Genomic DNA, 26,865 nt, shown 5'->3' with positions numbered 1-26,865 from the left:
ACATTTTTCCACCACGGCGAAATACGCAGTGTGAAATGTTAACTCAAATAGTTAAATTTTAATTGTGAGCTTGCACGCTTTGTGTCTAATAAAATGTGTCTCATTGGTATAAAACATAGTTTACTTATTTGTTTACAAAACACACGAAAAGCAAAAGAAAATAGACTATGTTCGTTCATGGTCAAATTGTGCTGCTTAAGGAAATAGATAACTCTTTATTTGAGTTATTTTTTAATGATAATTGATTCCTACAATGTCATCGTTGGTGGTAGACAGTAACGGCAATTTTGAGTTAATTTTAAATTACAAAGACTGATTTTTCCAAATAACTATCTGCCTGCACTGGTGGTATTAATTTAACGTAAGAACCCATCATAAGGAGAGGGAGTGCCACAAATTCTATGAAGAGGCACTAATTGAAGAGGTCTGAATAGTTCCAATCAATATTAATAATATAATAGTATGAATTAGTTTGCGAGAGTCCTTTCAGAGGTAAATGCACTCTCAAGAACTTTCAGCAGACTACTACTAACGCCATCTATTGCAAACTTCTAGCACTATCCTAAGCTATTTTTAGCAATGCTTTACGCGTTTCAACCCAACGTCGTGAGATGGCGCTCTTATAAACAGCTACGAGATTTCGTAGCGCTGTTTCAGAACACTGCTACGTGGACGCGTTCGTAGAGCTTTCAGTAGACTTTTGTTTCGTAGTATTCTCGTAGATGGCGCAAGCAAATGGTTTTATTAATAATATCAACATATTATTCTGTGATAATATTTATTACTTTGTGGTAGGATTTCGCAGCTTATTTTCTTGTTTACCGAATGTTTAGATTATTTATTACACAAATTGTTTTCTTGATGTTTTTCCTCTAAGATAATGAAGTAATGTATTTTTATGTAATATTAAGTAGTCCGTTATGTAATAATTACTATTAATTTAGGAGAACAACAATGATTAATTGATGTAGTTATTTTTAGATGGTTGCTAACCAATTCTATGTTTTGTCCATTTATATTTGTTTTTCAATGTCACTTTTTCGTTTACTTCGTTTACCGGGGTAATTAATTGTAACTTAATTTACTTTTACTTAATTATTTTTTTTATTTACGAGGTCAGTTTAGTAACCACCTCTTTGCCAAAAAGCTTCAATACGTAAGTAACTTAGCTGTTACCAATCAATGATGGTCCTTGGAAGTTCAATTAAAGAGTTGACGATCAACTTTACGAGAGAACTTACGAGCAAATGACGTCACCGACGTTAAATTTGACGGTGTAGCTTTAACCACTACAATACGTACCCACAAAAATGAGTACAATAGGAAACCCACAACAAAAAGGGCCCACAAATATCACGTTTGTATTTCCCAAAAGTTATAAAATGAACAAGAGCGGGTCGGACTGGCGCACGAAGGATTCCGTACGACAATTTCGGTCATATTGAGAAACGGTGTGACTTGATGGGATTTTTTTCCCAACGATTAATAGGGTTACTCGTTGAGTGTGACTCGTTGGGAACAAGAGGCTTTTCGCTCGCTTCCATACTTATTCCAGGTATTATACGTCGTACATTTTAAGATGTGTTAAATCTGTTGTTAAAAACACGCGGGAATACCAGGCGTGTTCATCTCCGCGAGTTTACATCGAAAACAAAACACGCACGATGGCCCACCTACAGGATACTATTCGACAAGGCCTCACATATGAGCGAACATTGACTCACGCACGCGTATTCTTGTGTATAATGGAAGAAAATAAAGAAAATGGTGTACTAAATACTGTGCAGTATTTAACTGCCTAAATAATAATAAAAACACAGAATGTACTTTTTTAAGTTGCCTCAAGACACTGAGAGGTAAATAAGTAGTTAATATTATTCATGATAATTCATGCTAAATCATATATTTCCTCCGCCATTTTCCGCAGTTTGGCACCTCACGTCACATCATTTTACCGAAGTCAGCCCTATAACTTCGGCGCAGTGCCGATCACTGACGTTTGGTCAACAAAATGGTGCTTGACTCTTGAGACAGGCTAAATTACACCATATTGTTAATGACATTGAGCATACATTTTTTTAAATACCTTCGCGAAGTAAAACTTCTGTACGTAGTACTTATTATTATTCTGTGGGAATACCCACAGCAGCCATTGATTTGATTGATCAGTGTCAGAAATAGACGAGCGCTATCTGCCAGAAAGACATCGCTCGCTACATTAGTTTATTATTACATAAATGATCACACGTAATTTGTGTCGGCTACGCCAAAGATTTTTGTTTATTGAAGCTTTGCCTGAGGTGAAATATCACTATACTAGACGCAATGACTCGTGGCAGGCAGGGCTATAAGTAATATTTGAAAGAGAGATACACACTCGGCAATATTTTATTAATTACTAGCGGCCGCCCGCGGCTTCACCCGCGTGGAATTTTGTCTATCACAGAAAATCAATATCGCGCGCGTCCCTGTTTCAAAAACCGGGATAAAAACTATCCTATGTCCTTTCCCGGGAGCCGGGACCCAAACTATCTCAATGCCAAATTTTATCAAAATCGGTTCAGTGGTTTAGGCGTGAAAGCAAGACAGACAGACAGACAGAATTACTTTCGCATTTATAATATTAGTATAAGATAGTATAGATAACGTCATATAAACAACGCGACTGATGGAGACAAAAAGGTGACTGTTTGCATTTGAAGTAATTATTCATTCATTAAGTCGCGGGAAGAGCCTGGATGCGGGCAGCGCAGGACCGTTCATTGTGGAAAACCTTGGGGGAGGCCTTTGTCCAGCAGTGGACGTCATTTGGCTGAAACGAACGAACGAACGAACGAATTCATTAAGAACTTTCAAGGATTGTTTTTTCCAATGACTGAATATTCACAAGAACATCCCGTAGGCAATGTCCCGTAAAAAACCGATCCGTTGGAATTTGTAATTTGAATCTCAAACACACATAATGTGTGTTCCGACAGTCCAGTTTTACGGGACACTGCATTACTAGATCCTGCAATACTGGAATACTGTGGGTACTAGCCCTCAAACTATCTCTATACAGATGTAACAGACAGACAGGGTTACTTTTGGATTACTATAATATTAGATAAATTGATACTGAAAGCTTATAAATTGCTTATTATGTTAAATGTTTTCGTTTTTCTTTTGGTTCACCGTAATTCATTACTTCTCAGTAATTTGTCTATTAAAAAGAAAGCTATGCATATTGATGGTATACAGGTTGAGTATTATTGTTTCAAAGCTTCGTATTTGATTCCTAGCTCGAATTTGTATTTTCAAAAATGTATTGAAACCTTTTTAGTTTATACTGAAACGTCTTGTGGCTAGCGAGACTTTTCTCCATCATCATCATCATCATCTCAGCCATAGGACGTCCACTGCTGAACATAGGCCTCCCCCAATGCTTTCCATGTTGCCCGGTTGGTAGCGGCCTGCGTCCAGCGCCTTCCTGCTACCTTTATGATGTCGTCGGTCCACCTTGTGGGTGGACGTCCCACGCTGCGTTTTCCGGTACGCGGCCTCCACTCCAGAACCTTGCTGCCCCATCGGCCGTCAGTTCTGCGTACTATGTGCCCTGCCCATTGCCACTTCAGCTTGCTAATTCGTCGAGACTTTTCCTATCTCTCGTAATTTTTACAGTTTTGAAAGAGTCCTCACAAACTGAAATTCAGTCTGTATTATTTCAAATACTTATTCCAGACATTCATACCCGTATTCACAAACATTACTATCAGGTCTCACAGTGCGCGTGGACGAACACGAATCAATCACAGAGCTCTATTCAACGCTGTGCGTTCGATTTGCTGCTTCACTTAAGCAAGCATCGTTTGTGAATACGTCCATCCCATTCAGTCCAAATCCACGCGTGTGTAGCGAGCTGCGTCTAAAATAAGAGAAACAAACAAAATGATTCAACACCCAAGGGTGGAGTGGCGAAAAACATATTTATTCAAGACGATTCACGAGGCTGTCGACGCCTCGTACACAACACACTGTCATTTTCAGACACGATTTTGACGGAATAAGATGGTTTACTTTGATTCATCATTTACTTTATTGGATGTCAAGTCACTGTACCTGAGTAAGTACGAGTATATATTCAAGTCTACAAGACACATTACATTCTTTGACTATAAATTGGGCTTTATGGGAATTAATTTTTACAAGCAATGATTTTCAGCTGGCCCCCAGCTTATTGGAGATTGGAAGGTTATGTAATTGGAGGTGTTGATATTGGCTGATCAATTTATTACTACTCATAATAGGTAAACTAATTTCAACGATCTATAATATAAAAATTAATCGCAAAATATGTTGGTAAGCGCTTAACTCAACAACACTTGGACCAATTTTACCAATTTATTTTGTGTTCGTTGAAATCCAAGGATGGTTTTTAGAAAATAACAACCCCTAAGGGGGTAAAACGGGGTCCACGCGTACAAAGTCGCGGGTGGCCGCTAGAATACATAAAACAAAAAAGTCAAATCAACGGCTTTGGAAAATTCCCCTTTTTGTAGATTAATCTCCACGTGACTGTAGCATAGTCACGTGCAAAATTTTAATACCTTTTTCATTGAAATTGGAACCTTAATGAATCAGAATAATTTACGTGGACATTTTGTGCTCGTGTTTTACGCTGAGCTAAATGTCAGTCGCTATAACGCAGCTATTGTATTGAATATGACATGTTCGCTCATTACGTGACATGTTTAGCACTAATTAGGCCCACACAAACGTGTTCGGCCAAGCCTAGGTAGTCACTAAGCATTGGCAGAGCGTGTCCCTTAGTACACACCATGAAAAACTCTGAAATAGTGCCATGGGTGTACCAGAATAGGGTATTCGATGTCATTGACCGATAAACGTAACGGAAAAACTTCTCTAAAACACTTTCGCCCGAATTCACAAACATTACTATGAGGTCTCACAGTGCGCGTGGACACACACGAACCAGTCATAGAGCTCTATTCAATGCTGTGCGTTAGATTTTCTGCTTCACTTAAGCAGGACGAATCGTTTGTGAATTCGGGTGTTAGTTATCAATAAATTAAAAAATAGGATAAAAATAAACATAATCTGAACAAAATTGATCCAACACTCAAGTAGGTGTTATTTATTGGACGGGATCGGTTAGTTGCAACAACTATCTCCCGATCTATTAGTTGAGTCACTGATTTGAGATAACACTGCTTGCGGGTACCATTGGAACTCGGGGTGCTTTGGTGAGATTGTCTGTCTAGATTCTAGACACATATTATTATCTAGACTCTAGATATAAATGTGTTGTTAAGACGTTGGCAGAACTGAATGTACGGTAGTGCCCCCTCTAAGACGTGACAACGGAAGGAAAGGGCAATATTAAAATTCAAAATTATTTTAGAAGTCAACAAATATTGTGAGTTTCATCCTTTTATAAGTTTATAAAACTTTTGATATCCAAACCGTCTCTCGATAATATTTTCTAGGTGTAATCAACGCTACTATCTAAAGAGAAATTTCAAAAGACAATTTACTGGACAGCTTCTACTAAGGCCCGGTTTTCACCAAGTGGAGCGGAGCAGAGTGCAGAAAAGTCGGAGCGTCAAATTTTAAAGAATTTGACAGAAGACCGGACCGAAGTAGAAATAATGAAATCGTATTGGTTATTCAAAACAATTTTCAGCTCCGCTTTGATGGAAACCGGGTCTAAAACCAATTGAATTTCAATTTGAAAGTTCTTAGTCTATTTTAAAAAGTGACAGGCCGATCAAAATTATTTTTGATGTTCAAAATCACATAATTGTAACTATTAAAAAATAGAATTGTGTTTTGGATGGAGAGAACTAAATCCCACTAAATGCATTGGAGAAAGATGAGAGCAGGAAACAGAGATAAAAGCTCATAAAGCTCTCAGTTGACTTTAGTTGACACAAACGTCAAAAAGCGCCATTGAGTTCGCATCGAGTAGTTTTCCACTGGTACCGCCGATGGCGTGGTCGACCCGAGAATTTTCAGTAATTTGTTAAAGATGGTGCAACTCAGACTTAGTTGACCTTAGTCGACACAATCGAGATAAAGCTCCATCGGGTTCGCATCGAGTAGTTTCCCACTTGTACCGCCGATGGCGTGGTCGACCCGAGAATTTTCAGTAATTTGTTAAAGATGGTGCAACTCAGACTTAGTTGACCTTAGTCGACACAATCGAGATAAAGCTCCATCGAGTTCGCATCGAGTAGTTTTCCACTGGTACCGCCGATGGCGTGGTCGACCCGAGAATTTTCAGTAATTTGTTAAAGATGGTGCAACTCAGACTTAGTTGACCTTAGTCGACACAATCGAGATAAAGCTCCATCGAGTTCGCATCGAGTAGTTTTCCACTGGTACCGCCATGGCGTGGTCGATCCGAGTATTTTCAGTATTATGGCGAGTGCGAGCTACGTAAAGCCACGGAGTCTGCCAGAAGTCCCTGCGTATGTGTGCGTTCCAGTCAAAGATTAAATATCTCCAGAAAAACCATGTTGACACCATCAAGTGACATGTTTTATACCTAAGGAAGCTTCAAGACAGATTTTTTGTGAGAATCATGATATGGGTTGCAGGGTGTACGGATACGCTTGATCTAGATTTTAACAAATTTTGGGAAAATTGTATAACAGCTTCGTCTACTTACCTTTAATTCTGACAATGACCAGTTTTAGGTAGACGCCTAATTCTCATATATAACAGTCTAAATAGACTGTTATTTTTATATTTTATTACATTCGTTGTTATGCCAAATTCGAGAAACTAATTTACTATTAGAAAGTATAACGTCTACTATTCACAGCTTATCGTTTTTCAGTATTTCAATCAAAGTTATAACATGAAAACGTTTTTATTTCATACGGTTTACTCAAACTGAAACTTCCCTTGAAACTTGATCAGAAAGTAGTGATTTTTCTGTTTGTCTATTTTAATCTTTGCCCTTGTCCTTACAGCGGCGCGCGCATGTGTGCGTGGCGCCATAACCCGCGGATTCTAACCTAAATTCGAATTTCGAGCTTCGCTTTCCGCGGACGCGCGCGCCCGGCCAGCACTCAATTTAAAAATAAAACATTATCATATTTTTTCGGGCAGCAACGTTAGCTACCGAAAAGTAACCTGACTTTTTCTTTTTTTTTGGTTAAAACCTCGTTTTTGGATGTGACGTTTTGTGAAATGTTTATTTTTAGTCCGTTACTAGTGTTGGGACCTGAGAATGTACGGTGACAAATAGCCTCGGTATTGTTCAGCCTATGGACACTTTTTTAATGGCCAGTGATTAAGTGTTAGTGATGAAACGCAGAAAGTGATTGTCTTTGGATTTTGGGATTCGCAATTCGAATAGGTAACGTACTGACTATTTTTGTAATGCAATTAGATTGTAGTGATAAATATGCTCTATTGTCGGAAACTTCTAGCAATTTCTATTTTAAGGGCCCAGGGTTCTTTAATTGTTTATTCCGTGACATTTTTATCATAATGGGATGATGTTTTACATTATTTTATTTTATTTTATAGCGAATCATTGAAACATCAATATTAAGTTTTTGCTTGGTGGAGGCTTACTTTAATTTTGAACTTTAGTAAGATAACATAAGGCTTAAATCGAATAAAAATATTTTTCTCTATACCAGTTAAAGGGTTAACACATCAGTGACCTGTAAAATCCAGATTTGAAAATAAAGTGGAAATGCATTATTTATGAGGAAAACAATGGAAGCTCAACCCATTACGAATCTATCCACCATAGATCTTCAACATTCTCTAGGAATTGCAAATATTTACCATAAAATAATCTCTCTCTCTCTCTCTCTCTTTCTCTCTTAATTTCTCCTTTCTTTCTCTTTGTTAATGGAAAGTTAAAATGACTAAAGGCTGATTTTTCAATCGTCGGATAACTTTTAACTGAAGAATAGTTTCGCACATTGGCCGTTCCAGTATGGGAAATTATGTCAAAATGTCAATTTTATTGTTCAGTTAAAAGATAACCGACGGCTTAAAAACCGACCTTATTGACCTAATGGTAAGTATAAACAAATTTACTAGAAATTAGAACGTAGAGCTGTTTAACTGCGTTAAAAGTTAAATATGGAAGCCATAACAATACCAAATTAACTCCCGCTTATAGAACAGACTGTTAAAGTGTAAACAAACTTTATAAAGAAATTTTATGGCGATTAAGAGGTTAACACTGTTAATATTAAATAGGTACTTGACATAATAATATAAAAAGGACTTAACGGTTTTTTATTTATGACTAGCAACCGAACGCGACTTCGTACGCGTGGATCCCGTTTTACCCCCTTAGGGGTGGAATTTCGTAAAATCCGTTTTTAGTGAGCATCTACGCTCTAAAAGGAACCCCGATGCAAAATTTGAGACTCCTAGTAGTTGTAGTTTCTGAGATTTCGTGATGAGTGAGTGAGTCAGTCAGTGACCTTTCGCTGACAGACGATGGCACATCAAGCTTAATACTTACTATGACATCATAGATTGTTATGATGTCAACATAAAACAGGGAACCCAGCAAAAAACGGTTCCTGCAAAAAACGGGATGTCTCCTTTTTATTCAAGACAGGGCAGGTATATGACCGCAATCGCACCTGGTGATAAGTAAGATGCAGTCTAGGATGGTACATATATATCTGCCCTGTAAGTGCCTATTCACTCTCGCCTTGAAAAGGCCCGGATTATAGTGTTCAGGAAAGACAGCTGCAGGCAGAGAATTCCAGTTCCTAGCTCTAGCTCCTTGGGAAAAAGCCCTTAATATTCAGTGAAGTTCCTTTAATTTTGTTAATATTACCGTGGTTTTGTATTTATGTCAGTTTTTGGGCAAATACGTATTTATACCTATTTATCTATGTATGGCATTTCCCCATAGATCAATCTCGCAGCAGGTTATCTCACAATGTTTTCCATAACCAGCCTCTACCTACAAACTCTACTTATCTTTACGACCATCAATCAAAACACTGGGAACGAAAAGCATAGAAGCTTACTGCTTAATAAGACAGTGAGGGAATATAGTTCCCACCTTTTTTTTTTAACCTTATTACGTTGTTATCTGTTCAAGGTGAAAAACTTTATTGACGTTATGTACCAACCCAATAGATTTCATGTATGTTTTTTATTGTTTCTGTACATTTACTTGAGCTCGATTTTCCTGATATTGAAAGATAAATAACGCGTTTACGCTAAAATATAACGTGTATAAAATTGACACATAATTTTGTCTTGTTATTTAAAAGCAACGCGTTGCGAGGTGAACGAAGAAATTACTAAAATATCCATCGCAATGTTGTATTATGAAACAACATCCAATATTATGAATCAAACTCGAATTCATAATATTTATCGGACATCAATTTGTGTTTCAGTAAAAACTAATAAATGTCTTCTGAAGCAACAGATTTGAACATGCAGAATGGGTACATAATAGAATACTAGCTTTCCGCCTGCGGCTTCGCCAGCGTGGATTTTTTTATGTCACAGGAAAACTTTATCACGCGCGTCCCTGTTTCAAAAACCGGGATAAAAACTATCCTTTGTCCTTTCCTGGGACTCAAACTATCTCTATGGCAAATTTCATCAAAGTCGGTTCAGTGGTTTAGGCGTGAAAGCAAGACAGACAGACAGAGTTACTTTCGCATTTATAATATTAGTATAGATAGTAAAGATTATGGGTACTTAGGAATGCATTGAAATACAGACTTTTGATTCGTATACATATAGAGTAAGTGTACACGTACTAAGTAATTGATTAGAGTCTATTTCTCTTTTAAATATACTCTTAAAGCTAGTGTAAGTAACGAACAACTTTACACAGTTGTTTCTATGATTGAATCGTTCACCACTTTCACTAGTTACAGTAAAGAATCTTTATTTTCTCCTTGGCTTGGGGAATAAAGTTTTTTCCTAGAATGGCTTAATATTTTGTTTATTTCCATAATATTCGGTGTAAGGTTGGGCGTCCTTGAGTGCTGAATTTGGCAAGCGTGTAGGACGACCTTTGTGAAAAATGGGCTGTTGCGAGTTTGAAAAGGCCAGAAAGATGAAACTACATGTCTAGCGTTAAACTCAGTCAGTCTCTGAGGTATGGACGCGGCACGGGAGGGGTGACATTGACATAATAATATTATGATATTGACAGAGTATATCAATCTGAGGGCGTCCCTCTACCCCAGTGGTTCCCAAACTTATTTAGTCTACTGCCCACTTTGAGAATAAAATATTTTTTAGTGTCCCCCATTTTTGTAGTCAAGAGTCGAGCTTTGTCGATGTCTAAGAGTCCTCCTAGTAGATGACGCCTCCCAAGCCTCTACACAACGTCCCGATTTTTTTTCTGGGTCTCTTACCGCCCCCCTTTAAGCCTGCAGCGCCCACAAGGGGGCGTTATCGCCCACTTTGGGAAAGACTGCTCTACCCCATCTAGGGGACATTAAAGCTCGATTCACACATATCAGTGAAGCTACAGTTCCGTCACAGTACCGGCACAGTACCGGCACGCATCCCATACATCTGACAAGTGTCAGTGTCAGTGACGATAGAAACTGTATGAAAGAATATTTCGCACTGTGCCGGTACTGTGACGGAACTGTGGCTTCACTGATATAGTTCCAAAATACTGAACTGTCCTATGCATGACATTGACAGTGGGGCGCCACCGTCAATACCGGATCGCTAGTTTCGATTTTTTCCATGTTGGAAACCATAAAGTTGAACGATGGTAGTACTAAGTCATATAAATCTGAAGGAGATCTGAAGTCTCGCTGACGTTTGACGTTACAAAAACACCCTCCCGTGCCACTTCCATACCTCAAGCACTGACTGAGAAGCGCTAGACATATACTCGTAGTAATTCCTTTGTAGAAATCTATAAAAATATTGTTATTAAAAGTAATTTTACCCTTTAATTTTGAAACGTTTTCATATTGTTTTGCCTTCAGCAGGATTGAAATCGTTGTAACCAATAGACCAGTTAATAAATATCTTGCACGTCAAACTATAGAAATCGTAAAATGAGATGTGTGATGTTTGTTTTGTTTGATTTTCCATATATTTGTGTTGTTCGATTGCTAGAAATGGTATCATATGCCCGTCTTCCAAGTCCTACAAGACTCTATTTTCCATGGGAAAAAGGATTTGGTCTACACTACCCTTAGTTGGCTGTCAAGAAAAAGTGGTCCCACATCGTTTACTAAGCCTAGGCGCAGACCATTGATTTTTAGTTGGCCAATAGTTGGGCCCGATTTTAATTTGTATGAAGAATCGGCCAAATCAAATCGGTGTAATGTGCGCACTTCCATACATGCCCAAACTGATCAACTGCCCGACTAAACTATCGGCCGACGAAAAATCGATGGTCTGCGCATAGGCTAAAGCGGCCAAGCCTGACAGACTAGCTAGTCTTTCATAAAAGTACGAGTATACATAGATATTGTATACGCCCTACACCATGAGAAAACCATGATAATGAAAATGCTGGAAGAATGCAAGCCAAGGTTAAATGTACAGTGGACCACAATTTTTTGTAGCAAAACCGAATCTATTAGAAGTACTTAAGACTACAGTTTTTTGCTTGAAGAGCTGTACTGAGCCAAGTACAAGGTTTATGAATATGTAAGTGAGCCAGCCAAATATATTGTGCTCACTGCTCACTCTACTTTATGTCGTTTTATGTATGGAAATGACAGATATTATGGTGTGGTGTTATCGAAATATTCTATGGTGGAATGGCGTTTTCCTTTTGGCTTGATTATTAGAGTTGATTGCGTATTACATAAAGTTGTGATAAAACGAATCGAAATATAAAACGTAGCCAAAAACTCCTGAAGTTTAGCTAACAAAAAATCATAATAGCCTACTAAGTATAATTTGATATTGAACTATTTCAGTATTACATTATTTCTTATTGCAATCACATATTTATGTTTACTCAAATTAACTAGAGTGCTTGGTCCACTTTTAATGTACAGTGACACCACCTTGTCGTGAATATATTGGTTACAAACAATCTACATAAACAATCTAAATACAGCTGTAATTTGGAGAGTACATAAATCTAACACGATATTATCGATCTTTGTAAGATTTGAGAGATGCCTACATCTTCAGAGCACGACCCTCTCTCTAATATCACCAGATGCAATCATCATGATCATCATCATTTCAGCCATAGGACGTCCACTGCTGAACATAGGCCTCCTCTAATGCTTTCCACATTGATCGATTGGTAGCGGCCTGCGTCCAGCGCTTCCCTGCTACCTTTACAATGTCCTCGGTCCACCTTGTAGGTGGACGGACCAGATGCAATAGAAGGATTAAGTCTATACTCCCCCCTATGGCTAGATGGGTTAGGGAGATTGAATCTTTACATATTTGTTCCTAAATTACATTTTACGACATCCACGGGAAGTCAGGTCATAGCAGACTTATCAACTCGGAAAGGGATCAACATCGTATCGCCTTTCGAGAGCTGTCAATCGCCTTTAGCGCGAGGCGAGGCGTTTACGTTACGGTGCGGATAAATGTGCGTTGTAGTATGGAGTTTACAAAGAATACTGATCACCTCGAGTTGATACGGTGCGATCCCTTTGCGGGTTGATACGTGTGTCATATTTAACCTAAATCCACACGGCCATAAGATCTTCTTCTTGTCATGTCGACAACAAGCCTACACAGTGTCAGCCCGAAACTCCGCCACAAGAATGGCGTTGTCAGTAGCCTCCATTAAATTTTTCTGCGGGCAGTTGTTTGGGCGCACAGGGCACGACATCATGTGCTTCGTCATAAAATAGTCATAATATGAACGTGGAATAAAAATATCATGTTTGTTACTGCCAAGTGCCAACAAAAATACGAATAATCCATACTTACAGCATAAAAGCCACCCCTGTGACAATCAAAAGAAATGATGGAAGTTAAGCGAGGGGCAGACCGAAACAGGGACAGTAATTATTCGTGACCTACTTACTATGGAGATGATAATGCTTAGGCAACTATTATGGGTCAATGAAGATTTATATTGTTTTGGAGGAAGTTTTGTAACTAATGTCCTATAGGAATAAGTAGGATTTGATGGGAAAGGCTACCCAACCCGTCTAGCCAGCGTGGGGAATGTAGGCTAACGCCCGTTTTCACAAACATTACTACGAGGTCTCACAGTGCGCGCGGACACATAGGGTGACACACGAACCAATCACAGAGCTCTATTCAACGCTGTGTGTTCGATTTGCTGCTTCACTTACACTTAAACAAGCATCGTTTGTGAATACGGGTGATAGAACTGACGAAAGTTTTCGAATGTAGACCTCGTTTCAACAAACGTAGTGTACAACAGCCCCTTTAGTGTTAATTTTTGACCCCCTACTCAAACACAAAAAAGTTACTCCTCTAAAACACATTTAGTATAGAAACGTAGTAGTTTCTAGGAAGTAAAAGGCCAGAGAGCTTTTTTAAAAGTTTTTTCAGTATTTTTGGATCTCTCCATTCCCTTCATCCTTCTCAACTGCTGACTTGAGTGATAGCAATTTGAATCTATACCTAATACAGAGTAACTTTAGTTTACCGATAGTCTAGACATAACATTTTCATTTTAAGCCTTTTTCCAATGAAAATCTTTACAAAGTTGATATTTACAAAATAAAATGTCAATTCAGTGCGTCGCTTCATAAATTACAAAGGGTTGAAGGCCTCATTAAGTATGCTATACATATACCTACTATGTTCGCGTCTGAGGTCATCGTACCCCATAGTACACCATAATTTATGGCTCGACCGTGTAGATGTAGGTATATATCCACTTGAGAAGCAGTTTGGGGGTAATGTATGATGTTTGTATGGTACTACGAAAGTTTGGAATATCTACACTAATATTATAAGGAGGAAAACTTTGTTTGTTTGGTTTTAATGAATAGGCTCAAAAACTACTGGACCGTTTTTTAAAATTCTTTCACCATTCGAAAGCTACATTATCCACGAGTAACATAGGCTAAATTTTATTTTGGAAAAAAATAGGGTTCCGTAAAATATGTAGATAATGTAGTCCACGCGCGCGAAGCCGCGGGCGGAAAGCTAGTTGTTGATATAGTGCTTGATTCATTGATTTATTATACATCAAACCTCAGGCACTGATTGAGTTAAACGCTAGACTAATAGTTTGTTACTGGTGAAAGAATACAATATTCCACAAACGAAAGGTAAACCGTAGAGAAATAAAGTCCCTTCAGTTGATTTGCTATTTCTGCCCCAATTTTTAAACGCCTCATACATAAAATTAAGCACTAAAGTGAGATTTTTTCTAAAGCTTTTAGAAGTAGAGTGTAAAAGCTTATGCTTATAAAATGAGGACTAGAAGTTAAGGTTCGACTTCCCTCCAGTGCAAAACGGATGACAGGTGATAAAGCAAAGGTTATGTAACCTTTAAGAAAAGATTTCCACGGACAGTAAATATAAATTATGGGGACAATATCTTGAGCTCTTAGTTATTATAATATTTTTCACAAAACTGCTTAAAAGCACCGACATTTAAAACTCAGTAAAACTCATTTATTTCTGTAAGTAGGCTTTAAAAAAGCACTTTTACACGTCCCAGTATTAACTTACCCACTGCTTCGGGACAATAAATGGGCCAGTGCTGAGAAGAAGCAGCGCAAGAAACTCAGACACTATTGTCAGCCTCTTTTTCAAAGGTTTACAGGTTTTCAAAATACATAGTTATTTTTGGATCATAGTCTGCCTGCGTGGTCTGACATCATCTTCCAAATAAAGTGGCAGTGATAGTGCAATGTCATCACGCTTTAGTGCGTCATTGAAAATCTAATTACTGATTTAGAACGTCAACATTGGCGTGCTATTATGTCCATCACTATCTTATCATAGTGTTGTAGCTATTGGTTGATTTATCGATAAACTTTTAGATCAAAGTGTCTATTAATAGATATGTCAATAAATTACAGAAACAAACTAGAGATAAGTACGAGTGCATGAATGTTAGATTTTATAAACATAATTGTCCCCAATAAATTATTTTAATCATCAGCGATATATTGGTTTGGTACCTCGATATCGACTGTCTCGTATTACTTATAATATTATCGATATATCGTCACCGTCGATACAGCACTATCTTATCGCGTAAACACTACATCTATCGATCCAGCCTTATCGAGTATAGAGGATTAGTTTTGGATAACTTTCGTTATTAGTCTGCCCTCCGATATTTTGTTTGCAAGTTAGTGTACTTACTATGTTAGGTTCTTTTCAGGTTCTGAAAATAATATTTACAAATGATTCTAGAATCGATCGACCAGATAATTACTATCTACTAGCTTTTGCCTGCGGCTTCACCCGCCTGAAATTTAGTTTGTCACAGATCGTCATAAATTATAGCCTATATATTATTCTGGGTTATAAACAATAATAGTGTAAAGTTTCATCAAAATCCGTTCAGTAGTTTTTGCGTGAAAGAGTAACAAACATCCAGACATCCAAACATCCATACAAACTTTCGCATTTATAATTATAGTAGGGTAGACCGGGTACAATAGTACCACGGGTCAATAGTACCATCGGCGATATTTCTTCACACAAGCGACGTTCGGTTGTGCGCATAGCGTCAGAATATGCGCTTTTTGTGTTTCCATCCGCTCACCAGTCGGCGGCGCTTGCGCTGAGAAACGAAGGTGTACAGGAAGGATTTTTGTTTTTTGCCCAGCCGCGGTAAGTTCTTACGTCAAATATATGAGCCCATAAGTTGCCTAATATGCTATTTGTTACCAAGGTATTGTTGTCAATAGTTTATCCACGATCTAAACTTGGTATCGACAGCGAATTATTGGCATTCACTGTGAAAATGACTGAATTTTAGGTGAAGTTCTCTTGACTACCTACTTGGAACAATTGTACCAGTCTCCATGGGGTCAATTGTAGCGGTACAATCAACCCCGTGGTACAATTAACCCCCGGAACCTTATTTTATACTTACTACATAATATTTTAAATTTTAAGTACTTATACTTATAATAAAATAAGTTATTATAAAACATTCACGCGGTTATTATTTTTACAATTATAGGCATACCTACCTACTGTAATAATAGTCTAGGCTCATTCATAGTTGCATGCATTAAGCATTTAGATACATACTTAATGTGTTTTATTAAATAAGTAGGTAGATGTCGATAAAAAGGTAATATAAGTACCTACCTAAATGTCTACTTAAAATATTTTAATATAGGTTTCTAAAACCCTTCTGAATATGTAAATTTTAGCTTAATTCAGTAAGTAACTAAGTATTTGAACGTTTTGTTTTAGATGCCTCGACGTAGAGTCAAAAGTACGGATCACGGATCAACGGATCTATTCCTTTATGAACAGGCTTATGAAAAAATCTTAAAAGGTCGAAGCAGTAGTATAGTAGGTATAAATTCAGGGTCAATTGTACCAGGGGTCAATTGTACCCTCATACAAAAATAGATTTTTAAGTTTTGATATTTCTATTATTGTTATTATGCTTATTGTTGTTTCAGAAGCAATATCCGAGCCAAATAAATGGCACATTATGTAGAAACAGTTAGCTTTTTCGTTTTTATGGAAGAAAAGTTATTGTTTTGTTTTTAAACTTTAGTGTTGATTTTTCATACTTGTTCCTAAATATTTTCGATCTCAATTAATAATTACTGATGATTGTAGGAGATTAAGAGTACAGAATACCAATAAAGGTGATGATAAGATAAACATAACGACTTTTATTGCCTCATATATTATTGGTACAATTAACCCGTAGTAGGGGTCAATTGTAACATGAGACATCGTACAGTTCAAACTCGTTTTTCATTAAGTATTCGAAAGAATAGTTCAACTCTGCATGCTTAAATTTGTTGCTTAGGAGTCTAGTTTTTACAGCATACTAACAGAATAAGTTATATTTCATTAGATTTCTCAATATTGAACAATTTCCAAAAAATGGTACTATTGTCCCCGGTCTACCCTAGGAAGTAAGTAGGATATCTATAAAAGCGAAAGGTTGACTGACTCACTCACTCATCACGAAATCTCAGAAACTACAAGTGCTAGGAGTTTCAAATTTTGCATAGGGGTTCCTTTTAGAACGTAGGTGCTCACTAAGACAGGATTTTGTAAAATGGTGTCCACGCGTACGAAGTCGCGGGCGGCCATTAGTCAGTATTAGAGTAGGCGCACACCGTTGATTTTTAGTTGGCCGATAGTTGTGCCCGATTTTAAATTGTATGAAGAATCGGCCAAATCGAATCGGCGTAGTGTGCGCACTCCCATACATGCCCATACCGATCAACTGCCCGACTAAACTATCGGCCGACGAAAAATCAACGGTGTGCGCCTACTCTTAATGACATCAATATTAATGTCATTCTTTCCTTCAATAATGACATTCTAACTAAACCATCAATCTCATTCTAAGAGTAGGCGCAGACCACCGACTTTTTGTCGGCCGATAGTTTAGTCAGGCAGTTGATCACATTACACCGATTGGTATCGGCTAATTTCTGATTATTCATACAAATTAGAATCGGGCCCGACTATCGGCCGACTAAAAGTCTGTAATCCACGGGGAGTCTCATTCTTAACTAAAAAAAGTAGTCCACATTGACATTGACATTTTATCTACAGGGTGTTAGGTAAATGGGTATATGAGCCGACACTAGCCCATGTTAACATGGTCATATAAATGGTATGGTGAAGTCAGAAATTTGATATCATTATTTTAATTTTTTAAATTTTCATACAAAATTAATTTTATAAAATCCGATTTGTAGTTATAAACCTAGTCAATAATAGATATCACCACTCAAAAATTTTGGGGTTCTGTATAACTGTAAGGTACATAATTATGCAGGAGGGAAATATCCTACTCGGAACCACTGAAAGTTCAATAACTCGATTACTTATTTATAATCGATATCCATTAGACAACCGAGTATCGAGTGGGCACAACAATCGCCCAAAACTAATGAAGCTCTATTTCGGTGAAGTTTGTTCTAAGAATACCAAATATAGAAGCACGTGTTCTGGGTTGATGGTTCGGTATGGACGGCTTATCAAGCTAAATATTGGACACCTTATGTGGTTGGAATAACGGCTATTTTGGAATAAAAATGAGTAGGTTTATGTGCTGTTGATTTGATCGCTTCTTAGCAAAAAATCCATTTACCCATAATTTAAGACACAGGGCTGGTTTTTATAGGTAAGAATAAAATAGACATCGAGTTCTGAGAGAAGAATACAAAATTCTAGTCCTGAAAACAAAAGCATTGTGATTTCGGAATTAGAATTTTGATTTTCAACAAAAAAGTTGACAACCCTTTCAATTCTAAAACGCCCGTATTCACAAACGATACTTGCTCAAGTGAAGAAGCAAATCGAACGCACAGCGTTGAATAGAGCTTTGTGATTGGCTCGTGTGTCACCCTGTGCGTCCATGCGCACTGTGAGACCTCATAGATAGTAATGTTTGTGAATTACTTACTTACTCTTACTTTAACAAACGTCAAAAGTCTGTCAATCTGCATACAAAAAACACCGGTTAAAGTTATAATACGGTTAAGATGGTGAAACTCAGTCTTAGTTTTTTTTTTGTTTTGATGTCAAAGGTTGCAGAAAACAGTAGTCTCATTATTTTCAATTACTTTTAATGTCACACAACCGCATAATCAGGTCTTGTTAGTAATCCTACACCCATTATTAGTTAGTATTAATTAAAAATATAACAACTTAATTATACTTCGGAAAATAGTGGCTAATGGGCTTTGAACCCACTGGCACTTTAGTTTGCAAATTGCTTGCTTTTCTTTCTTATAACCTCGGTATATTTATCTTTCAAAGAAACTCTGAGCACATAACTTGAGCTATTAAAAAAGTAGTTATTTTCTAAGTTTTGTCTAAATAATGACACTGAAATGATGAAACGAAACTCAAATTTGATACAAATTCAAGCACGTATTGATCTCAATCTTGAAAGAAATTGTTTCAAATATTTTCTTGAACAACATATTCACTGCACTAGTTATACATCTCTCTCTCTATACCTATTTGTCTTTCTCTAGATTTATGTTAAAGTTACAGTTCATTTATGGACGTAAAATGATATACTCTCTTTTAGTTTAAACGCTATTTTTTCCCTTTTTTATATTAGTACAAGTATAATGGATTAAAATGATAAATAACCACTTATAATAGCAATAGACGACATCAATTATCTTCAGGGCCAATCAAACGATAGTACACCCTAAGTAATTGTTTGCTATGCTCACGTGACCGATCACGTAGGGCTATCTTCTTGATTAAAGGAGTTTTTCATAACATACCTACGTACAAATTATCATGAAAATAGTAGTTTTTGTCAAGATGTATGTAAAAAAATACTAAGGTAACATACGGATATTGGTTCCATTTGCCATACTAACTTTACGACAGCTCTACATCAATCTTAGTTTTACCTGTGGTTTTACTGTGGAATGAACTTGAAGCTTTACAGCTCAATCTTACGTCAGTCCAAGGAGATTTTAAATACAAACGTGAATATAAATCAAGGTATTGTTGAATCAGAAAGGATCCTGTCATCCGCTTTGCACTGGAGTTCGAACCTTAAGTTCGAACTCCTTCTATGTTCCTATGATTAATTTCCTTGCGGTTCCAATGACAGTTTAACTTTCCCCCGGGACAAACTTGATTTCATTGGTTGGGTTTTTATTGGCTACACAGCAGCGGTGGGAACGAGAGGTGAAACAGTCTCGTTAAAAATCAACGGCAAAAATGCACCTGGCCAACCTTGTAGGATAGCAAAACTCTGCCTATAATATCAGTACCGAACATCCCCAATGAATGTCCGGGCGTCAGTGTACAACCTACGATAGCGAGGTTTGCATGGGAAAATGAATGCTATTTTACAGGCAATAGCATCATTTATTGAGATTCAAGCTAAGCTAATAGTTGAACGTGGGTGGGCATACATTTCTAGGAGGTATATAAAAAAAAACTAATGTTAGCGCGAGCTAAAGGAGCACAGCGCCATCTGTTATCCCAAATAGAAAATAAGTTTCACTAGGTTCTTGGTGGACTTGCTTTCACACTCAAAATACAGTCAGCGGCGCGATTACTATCTGTCTCGGTTTTTATCGCCTGTATTTTATTTTTAGCCGGCACATTGCAAGGAATCCGGCGATCCGAACGTGAGCCGTAGGTAAAGTAATAACAAATAGCGCACCGCTGATTACCCGTTAAAATAATGCGACTACATACGCTTGTAGATTGTGGAGGCGAAAAGATTTGGATACAAGTATTTTAGCATACAGCACAAGAACGCTTTAATTGTTGAGTCATGTCTTTCTACGGGAGTTCACTGATGTACTCACTAATGAAAGACTCTCTATCTCTCCCTTTATCTTTTGATTTCTCGCTTTTTTCATTCAACCGTTACAAGCTATTTCGATGCGGTTGGTCCATTGAGCCATCTTTTATGATTTTCACAAAGCATGGTATACACCAGTAGTTCGTTTATGAGAGGTGACTTTTGAGTGAGTTATTTGATAAAAGTTAAGACAGAAATCATTGTAGGTACCTACGTAGTGTCTGTATCCTAAAAGTAATAAAAGTAATTTATTTTGCAAACAGGCTTTTAAAAAGCGCCTTAACACTTTCCATTAACACTACCACTGCTTCGGAACCATTAAATGGGCCAGGACTGTGAAAAAGGAGAGCAAGAACTCATTATTTGTGAATTATTAAACCGATTTTGAACAATGAAAGCTCAAAATACTAAGTATGTAGGTACTTGAGTTGAGTTGTCTCGATTGGACAATCAAACAATTTCTTGCTTACAAATCTTCACATCTAAAGTATCATTCAATTTACCCATCTAGTCCTAAAATCTTAACCAACCATAGCCGTCTGATGGCGCAGCGGGGCGCTGTGTTTACATGCTGTGAGTACACATATAACACATAGTATGTTAGTATATGTTATATGTAAGTGTATGTTATGTTAGCGGGTAGATGGATTACGTCCCGCGACGGGGCGTACCTATGATAGGTTATTGCTTTTAGAAAGCTTAGTTGCAGCGTGTTTTGTAAGGAAACATGTACGGCTCTTTTGCTTTAATGGTTTTTATACGAGATTTTTTTAAGAGGTTTATTCTCCGATATAAGTTACACTGATAACGAACTTTCAAGTTTAGAATGAATTTTTTTTTTGTGGTTTAACATAGTGCTCTAAAATAAAGGCCTATAATAAGGGTTCTTCTTTCAAACAATTTTTGAATCTTTCAAGCCGACTTTCATCAAAATAAATCATTGTCAGTATGTGATATGTAGGTCAACAATCGACAGTATATTAAACTATTCGTTTAGCACCAATTAACAACCATTTACTGTATTTACGATGTTACTGTGTTTTAGCTTGACATACGCGGTCGTCTCTACCTATTCATCATTCGTTTTCCGGTACGTGGCCTCTACTCCAGAACCTGCTGACCTATCGGCCGTCAGTTCTGCGTACTTTATGCCCTGCCCATTGCCACTTCAGCTTGCTAATCTGGCTATGTCAGCGACTTTAGTTCGTTTACGGATCTCCACGTTTCCGATTCGATCTCGTAAAGAAACATCGAGCATAGCCCTCTCCATAGCACGCTGTGCAACTTTGAGCTTCTTTAAAAGGCCTATAGTGGGAGGCCACGTTTCCGCAAGCTACATATTGGTCGAGCACATGTCGAACTTGATCTATATTGGGAAAGCTCAGTAATTAACCTGTTTACAACTTTAAATATGCCATCTCTAAGGCTGTGGTCTTCTATAAAGTTTAATTCTTGTTAAGTTATGTGGGTACGTAAGTACTTATCCATTATTTATCTGAGATGTTAATTGTAAAATACACTTTACTTATAAGAGGAATTCTTGTACTTACTTGAAAGTTCAATAAATATATTATTATTATTATGTTTGTACGCTTTGGAGCTCACGGGTCAAAAGTGGCCCGGTCCTTTATAAGGCTTGCGTGGGGATACAGATCCAACACGTAGAGGCCGTTTTAAGCGCAAAATAATCGACAAAAGTGAAAGTGGTGCACATACTGGATCTAGTCTCTGACCATATCATGGGATGTAGCCAGAGACCATCCCCAGCCTGTGCACAGGAGCTATTGCAGTTATTGGAGAATGGACTAGGGTTATGGATGAAGGATGGATGGACTGGTTACTGGGCTATGGATGGAGACTACGGGACACCTGCCTGGTTCATAGTCTAGGACTGAAAAAATGGCAGGCGGTGACTAGCCAGCGACTAAATGGGCCCCCCATGGCGTCATGGGTCGTATAGACCGGACTGAGGGGCAACATTGGCGTCTGCCAGCTCAGGGGTGTAGAGAGGTGTGCTGCGCTTTCTCCGAAGTTACTCGCGGCGTTATGCCCTTTAACACTTCCACCCCTGGAGCATATAGCTCTAGCGACTCCGCTCTGGCCGGCCGGTTAAGGCAAGCCAGAGGTGAAAGTCCTGCAGACCCTCTCGGATTCCACTTCGGCAAGCCGAAGACGAGGGTCTTGACCGACTCTCGGGAGCACTCGGATTAACAACTGGCCCCGTGGTGTCGCTACTCACCAACAGCTCGCCACAAAGCTGCCCTGCGGGGCTTATTATTATCTCTTTATTCAATTTCCTTCTTATTTTTAAAATTTTTTTTACAATGTAAATTATAAAAAAACTAAAAATACATTATAAAAAAAATTCTTAAAAATAGTTAATCCGCTGGTAGCGGAGCAGGGCCCAAGCTACCGGTGGTCAGGGTCACAGGCTGAGGAACCTCCGGACAATGCGTGCCGTGCTGAGGATCACCGCCTTTTGAATCTGACCCTTGAGCCAACCATCTAGCGAGAGCTTCTTTAGATGTTGGTCGAAGCTCTTCGCTATTAGCCCGTTCGCCGAGACAACTATCGGGACAATGATCGTCGAGTCAACATCCCACATGGCGGTCACCTCGTGGGCCAAGTCAAGGTATTTGCTTTGTTTTTCCTTCTCGGCCTTCACGAGGTTTTCGTCATGCGGGATGGTGATGTCAACGAGCACTGCCCGACGTTGGGATCGATCAACCACCACAGTATCAGGTTTATTACAGACAATAGTCCTGTCTGTGATGATAGACCGATCCCAATAGAGCAATGCATGACCATTTTCAAGAACTGGCACCGGCTGGTACTGGTAATATGGCGACTCAGATTCAAGAAGGCCGTACTGAAGAGCAAGTTGCTGATGGATGATTCTGGCTACTAGGTTATGCCTGTGCAAATACTCACCGTTAGCAAGATGCGAACAACCAGAAATTATATGCCTGAGTGACTCTCCGGGACGGTGGCATGCTCGACAAATGTCGACCGTACCGTCCTTCAAGATATATTTTCGGTAGTTGTTCGTCATCATTACCTCGTCAGCAATTGCACAAGCAAAACCCTCGGTTTCCCCGAAGAGGTCACCGAAGCGTAGCCAGTTCACCGAGGCGAGGAGGTCCACATCGGGACCTGTAAGGGCCCGATAGAACCTCCCGTGCAGCTCCTTGCTCTTCCATACGTCCTTCCGATCCGCGACGCTCAGCACCTTTGGCTTGCGCCAGTTCTCGTTCGCCAAGGAGAGCGGCGTGAGGCCTTTGTCAACTGCCACAACATCGCGATGCATTCCGCACTCATTTGTAAGGAAATAATCCCTGAGACTGCACACTTCACGGTTGTGGAGGTTCTTGGCATTTAGAAAGCCTCGACCTCCCCACTTCCGTGGAATGTAAAGTCTCATTACAGATGAGCGCGGATGTAACATGCGATGTTGTGTAAGTTGCTGACGTACCTTCCTATCCAGGGCGTCAAGCTCGGTCTGAGTCCATCTTAGTATGCCGAAGGAGTATATTAGTAGAGGCATCACCCAACCGTTGAAAGCTCTTGCTTTGTTGCCGCCAGACAAAAGGCTATTAAGAACTTTTGTCAGTCGACTACAAAAGCGTTCTTTCACCGATTTTTTGATGTCATCTACCGATATACCTAACGATTCTGACATACCAAGATACTTATAGGTCTCAGTTTCGGAGAGAGATTTGAGTGTCATTGTCTCAGAAAGTTGTAAATTCGGAGAATTCACAACTTTTCCCCGCTCTACATGTAAGACCGCACACTTGTCTACACCGAACTCCATCCTGATGGCGTTGCTAAATACCTGTGTGGTTTTTAGCAACTTCACCAGGTCTTGTCGTTTTGGTGCAAACAACTTGAGATCATCCATGTAGAGCAGGTGACTAATGACCTCACCCCCTCTTCGAAGCCGATAACCAAGCCCTGAATCCTTTAACAGAGTGCTAAGAGGATTCAGTGCTAGGCAGAACCATAAGGGACTCAAACTGTCACCCTGGAAAATGCCTCGCTCAATCCTTATGAAGTTCAATGGATCAGGAGACCTCTCACCACCACCTGGCTGCCGAAGGACTGTAGTCCACTGCCCCATGCATGAGCGTAAAAAGGATCTCAGAGTTGCATCAACCTTATACAACTCCAAAATCCTCTCCAGCCATGAATGAGGCACCGAATCATAGGCCTTCTTATAGTCAATCCAGGCAGCAGAGAGAGCTTTCCTGCTCCGCCGAACTTGTTGGCTAATGGTCATGTCTATGAGGAGGAGCTCTTTAGTACCACGAGACCCAACCTTACATCCATTCTGAGCAGGGGCCAAAATATTGTTCGCGACAATATGTGTGTTAATTTTTGTGGTCAGAATAGATGTAAGGAGCTTGTAGATGGTAGGTAAGCATGTGATTGGTCTGTAATTTTTTGGGTCCATGGTACTACCAGATTTGTAGAGCAAGGTGGTGACACCGGTAGTCATGAAGGCTGGAAGGGACCCGAGCTCGAGGGCTTCTTGAAATTGTGTTGCTAAGCGGTCATGTGAGCATCGAATCCATTTAATCCAAAAGTTGTGCAATCCGTCCGGTCCAGGGCTCTTCCAGTTCTGGGCCGTACTGATTGCACTACTAACGTCTTCGGGGTCTATAACAATAGACCCCATAGATTCGATGGACTCACATTCACGCTCAATTACACGCATCCAATCACCCTCCGTATGTTCAACGGGCATCGACCAAATGCCACGCCAGAAATCAATCATGGTATTGACATCTGGCAGCTGCCCGTTGCTCACACGTTGATCAGATCCCTCCCATCCCCGGTACACCCTCCTCTGGTCACTTTGGAAGACGCGATTTTGCCAGTATCTGTTCACGCGTTCTTTATAGCGACGAATACGGTTTGCCCATGCATAGACTTTTTGCTTTAGGTAGTCAATGCGTTCTGTGACACATGCCATGTAGTCCTGAGGTAGAACGCCAGTCCCAGCAAAGGCTTGTGCCACAAAACGCATGACTCGGGGGCGATTATTGCCCCGTCTAAAACAAATTAGCTTTGCAATGAGAGTTCTGAATGCATTAATACGCCGCTCGATCCGTATTTGCCACGCGGGTGTCATCCCGGCAGGACGCGCTGCTCTATCCGGGTCCGGGAACTGGACACCAGCAACACGACAAACCGCAATGGCACCACAATATAGGATCGAGTGGGTATCAAATAAATTTGCGCTTGTCTGCATATACGGGATTAAGAATGCATTCAGAGCTCCCATTAACGCCAAATTACGTCTATGAGTGGGCAAACGCGGTAGTCGAGGCCTTGAATCTGTCGTGAACCGATACTGATCAATTGCGTCCTCCAAAGCCCTCCTCAATCGCTCACTCACCTGGTTACTTACACTACTCGGCAAATCCCCCTCGTCAACACCAGAAGCTACCCCCGCCGCTTGTGGTGTCGATGGCGACACCGTAGGCGACGCCGGGGCAGGGGGCTTCGACATTAAGAGGGGGGTTGTCCGAGCAGGCATCGCCTCCAGGCGGAGTCGATCAAGTACAGACTGGTCCAACAGCCTGCACCGTTGAATAGCCCGCACTTGATCCGATAATCGTTGGGCAGAAACGGTGATGGTCGGCTCAAGGTTCTGAAACAAAGGTAGGATCCGATCACGATACGCAGTCAGGACGGTTCCCCCTTCTGTAGCCCCATAATAGGCGCGCATGCAGTTCTCATTCATGGTTTGAGTCCATCGCATGCGGCGCACTACACCACCGATAGCGGGGGCCGTGCGCGAGGCAGGTTGCCTCGCTGACCCCAAGCGTGCCGGCAGCGGCAGACGTCCCCGTCGCGCAGGTCGTGGTGGCGGCGGCGGCGTCGTTGGCCCGCCCTCGTCGCTCGACGCGCCCGTGGCGGGGGGAGTTACAAACTCTTCGCCCGACGAAGAGCACGAGGACGATGACGAGGACAGGGCCGGAGGCGGTGTTGGGCGTGCGCGTAGTATCATAATCTGTCAGTTGATGAGGTTGACGTAACACATGTTGTATTCAACAAAGGTGATGTTCCACAAGCATCCCTTCCTCCTCGTTTCTTTCTCTTGCATCGGCAGCTCATTATCACTGACAATAACAGATAGCAGCTGATTCGAAGTATTCAGGGATATGTCACTTTGGTCCATCTTGCCTACTACACGAACACAATTCTGTCTATTTGATATGAATATTGATATTAATCTGCACAAACATAAATAAACTAAGAAATGACACAGCGTAAACAATATTTTAATAGTAATATGTCCATATTTCCATAAAATGATTGAAGATAATTTGGAAACATGACATTACCGGGTGACAGATTTTTTTTTTTTTTTTTTTTATTATTATTATTATGTTTGTACGCTTTGGAGCTCACGGGTCAAAAGTGGCCCGGTCCTTTATAAGGCTTGCGTG

General features: G+C 39.6%; 1 protein-coding gene across 1 annotated transcript in view; it reads left to right on the top strand.

Annotated features, from left to right (window-relative positions):
* Positions 1-7,045: 7,045 nt before the first annotated feature.
* LOC135084313 (muscle calcium channel subunit alpha-1-like) overlaps positions 7,046-26,865 on the top strand; it is a 90,176-nt gene continuing 70,356 nt past the window's right edge. Inside the window, exon 1 of the mRNA XM_063979116.1 lies at positions 7,046-7,366. The gene's annotated coding sequence lies outside the window, so the exon portion shown is untranslated. The remainder of the gene's footprint in view (positions 7,367-26,865) is intronic.

The sequence above is a fragment of the Ostrinia nubilalis genome, chromosome 25 (assembly GCF_963855985.1).
Source record: "Ostrinia nubilalis chromosome 25, ilOstNubi1.1, whole genome shotgun sequence".
Taxonomy (NCBI): domain Eukaryota; kingdom Metazoa; phylum Arthropoda; class Insecta; order Lepidoptera; family Crambidae; genus Ostrinia; species Ostrinia nubilalis.
The sequence above is the reverse complement of the archived record's forward strand: the minus strand, read 5'-3'. Positions and strand labels throughout refer to the sequence as shown.